At 39.6% G+C, this 3,512-nt stretch overlaps 2 pseudogenes; both read left to right on the plus strand.

Annotated features, from left to right (window-relative positions):
- Positions 1-604: 604 nt before the first annotated feature.
- Positions 605-1,343, plus strand: LOC141512217 (PRELI domain-containing protein 2 pseudogene; annotated as a pseudogene).
- A 156-nt stretch (positions 1,344-1,499) lies between these two features.
- LOC141512218 (homeobox protein NANOG-like) lies at positions 1,500-3,066 on the plus strand (annotated as a pseudogene).
- The last annotated feature ends 446 nt before the right edge of the window (positions 3,067-3,512 follow it).

The following is a 3,512-nucleotide window of genomic DNA, read 5'->3' on the forward strand; positions in this document are numbered from 1 at the left end:
ACCCGAGTTCAAATCTGACCTCAGACACTGAATAATTACCTGGCTGTGTGGCCTTGGGCAAGTCACTTAACCCCATTGCCTTGCAAAAACAAAACCTTTTACCTTACATCTAGCAAAAGGACAGACAGCTGGGGGGGAGGGGCAGATACAAATATATTGAACCCTATAGTCCTCAATTAAAGCTAATAGAAAAATAATTATTTTTTCTCAGAATTGTAGAGATCAAGAAGTGCTAATAAACTATTAAATGATAGTAAATAACACAGTACATATATCTTGAATAAAATTTATGATTATATGGATTGTTATATATGTTAGTTTCTAATAAAACCATAATGTACATAATTTAATATTGATTGATGATTTAGTTCATACCAACAATCATTTTAGTATTGTGCCCAAATTCTTCCTTTAGAGTCTTATCAAATGGTAGTTTGGCACATGAACAACTGAAAAAAATAAATCATTGTTATTTGATCACAGATTAAGCTTTTTAGCTGACCTTTATCTTGAAAGTAATCCCTGGGGAGGCCTGTGAGCATTCGGGCAGGTAGGACCTGTTTGGTTCAGAAAAAGACCTTGAAGGGACCATCTCCTGCCAGAGATGGGAGTTATTGTGTATGTGCAACAAGTGTATAGATACCAATTTGAGCAAGTGCTATCCAGCTTCCTCAAAAAGTATCCTAACTTCATGGCTAAAATTGTGTGCTATGAAAATTGTGGAAGGACAAACAGATATCTCAGCAGGGATCATCTACAACAGGAATGGGGAACCTTTTTTCTTTCAAGGGCTATTTGGATATTTATAACATAATCTGTGGGCTCTATTTGGTCAAACATTTAATAAATTCATTCCTAAAGAGCTACAAGGCTAATTGAATTTCAAGTCCTACCTCTGGTTGCCTTGGCAAAACCAGACCAATATGACCCATGGAGGGGCTCCCAGAAGCTCCCACCCAGGAGCTTTCCCATCCCAATCTACAGAAAAAAGAATGTGATTCCAGAATATTTTAGAAAGGTGAGCATTTTCAAAGTGTCAGATATCCATTGAGAAGAGGTATTATGACCAAGAAATATGGATCTATTAAGTCACTATCCTCAGGGACAAAGTAGAAAATCCAAATTGTGCACAATTCTTACAAAGAGGCAGAATATCAATCACTGGAGCAGGATTTCTCAGCTGCTTATTAGAGACTTTTGCCTGTACTTTTCTAAAGCAGGGCACCCAGAAGGGAATTAGAATAATGGGAACTCTCCTGAAAGAAGTGTGGGACCATTTACCATTAAATAGAATGATCAAGATGGAGGTTCACCAGACAGTGAGAGTTGGCAGAATTGAATAATTTGAGTGAAAAATTGAAGGTTTAAGCTAAGGAAAAGTATTTCTGAATTTCCTAATTTCTCTTGGATTTATAGAAACTTTATTCCTTCATTCACTCCCACATACCTTGTAACTGTCTAGCTTCAGACTCCACCTTTTCTATAAATTGTCCATTTTCATGGTAACGGCTGTGTGGAGCCCAGAGGGTAGGATTTGCAGGTGGGGAAGTGATTGAAAAAAGATTGCCCAACTGCTCCACAAATTCACTCCTTCAGGTATAGGCCCTTCTTCCTAGGCCAGCTACAGCCTTTGGTGTTGAGTCTTTCTTTATTTGTAGTTTTATACTTTGCAAAGCACTGTGCCTACCATGCATTAAAGGCTTTTGCTACTGGACTTAATGCAACAGCTCAGGTTGAAGCTATTTTCTTGAGTATTTTCCCTAAAACATGACAGACCTCCTGCTGTCACTTGTAGCAATGCCAGTCCTATCAGCCCAAAGTCCATACCAAACTGCCCTAAAAACATCTGGATCTCTTTGTCTCAGCCAGAGCCATTTACCTCCCCAAACCCTTACAAAGTCTGGAATAGCTCCATTCAAGCAGAGCAATTTCTCCTGCTCCTTCTTCATCCATGGATATGTTCATTCAAGATACTCCTGACTCTGCCACTTAGCCCAACTTCAAAGAATCTTTCCTTCCAGAACAAGACCAAGATTCCTCAGGTCGAAGAAGATCAGGGTCTAGTCAAAAATCCACCTTGAGAGCAGTGTTCTCCCAAGCTCAACTGAATATATTCACTAGTAGTTTTGGGAAGCAAACATACCTCAGCCCACAGGAGATCGAAAATGTTGATGAGAGTTTAAACCTTACTTACAAACAAGTTTGGCTTCAGAACTAGACAATGAAGTCAGAGATGAACAGAAAGACACCACGTGGCCAAAAATGGCAACAGTATGGTTCAGAATGAATAAGGTGTTGGAAAGTACATAAGCCTTTACTCTCCATTTCACCAGGACAATATGATGAAATCTTCAGGAAACTTTCCAGAATGGAACAATCAGACTTGGAATAATCAGTTCCAGATTGGTGGAGTGTTGTGGCTTGCTTCCTTGGGGCCCACAGTGACAACCTCCCTCCTGGAGGGGAGTTGAGAATAAGGAGTCAAGCCGCTACTGCCTTATGCCTCCAGCTCAATTTTATTACTGCTTAGCTATTACATATATACTGTTAGGTCTTCCGGGGTAGAACAAAAAATAATGAGGTGATGAGGGGGTTCACAAGCAGGATGTACATGCAGCATCTTGCATTACAGGATAAGGGGATATGTTAGGAGGGAGGTGGTAAAACACAGCTGTGTCTTGTGCCCTTGGTCTGTGGGGCGGAATGTCCAGCTCCCAAGGATTCTGGCACACCTTATCTGTAAGGGCGGCATGCCAGCTCCTGAGACTGTCCAGGTGGCGGGGCCATTAGCCTGTGTTCCCACAGTGGAGAGGGCTCCTATGAGCACCAGTTGTTTCAGTATCCCCACCCTCCCAGAGACTTGGGGCCTACCTAGTGAGATCTCTCACATGATGCCACAGATTCTTTGAGTTTTAATGCTCCCCGCATCATGGAAAATCTCTCAAGCTGCTCCAGGAGCATGCAGCTAACTCACAGCAATTCAGAAGAGATTTAGGATTACTGGAATCCAGAGATGTTCAAACACAATTCTTAGATCCAAGTGAGATGTCTATATTCAAGTCATAATCTGGGAAGTTAATTTTTTACCCAAGTATCTGTTATGTGACTGTTGTATTTGGCTGATTTATATAAGTAAAGGTATCTCTTACATGCAGAAGGTCACTATCCTCCTTAGGTTTTGCTGGCTGGTTCTAGGTTTAGGCACTAGTAGACAACATACATATATAAGTGTGTATATTTATAAACACATAGATATATATATATATACATATATATATGTACACACATTTATATATACATATATACCCATATATATGTATCTCTCTCTCACTATATATATAGAGAGAGATAGATAGATAGATAGATATAGATATAGATATAGATAGATAGATATACACACACTTAAAGTCTGTAAAACTTCAGGATCATGATTTAAAGCACAGGATGAAACTCATCATTTAAATAAAGAGTTATGATAAAGCATGTAATGGGAAAAGACTGGACAGTGATAT

The sequence above is a fragment of the Macrotis lagotis genome, chromosome 2, assembly GCF_037893015.1.
Source record: "Macrotis lagotis isolate mMagLag1 chromosome 2, bilby.v1.9.chrom.fasta, whole genome shotgun sequence".
Lineage (NCBI taxonomy): Eukaryota > Metazoa > Chordata > Mammalia > Peramelemorphia > Peramelidae > Macrotis > Macrotis lagotis.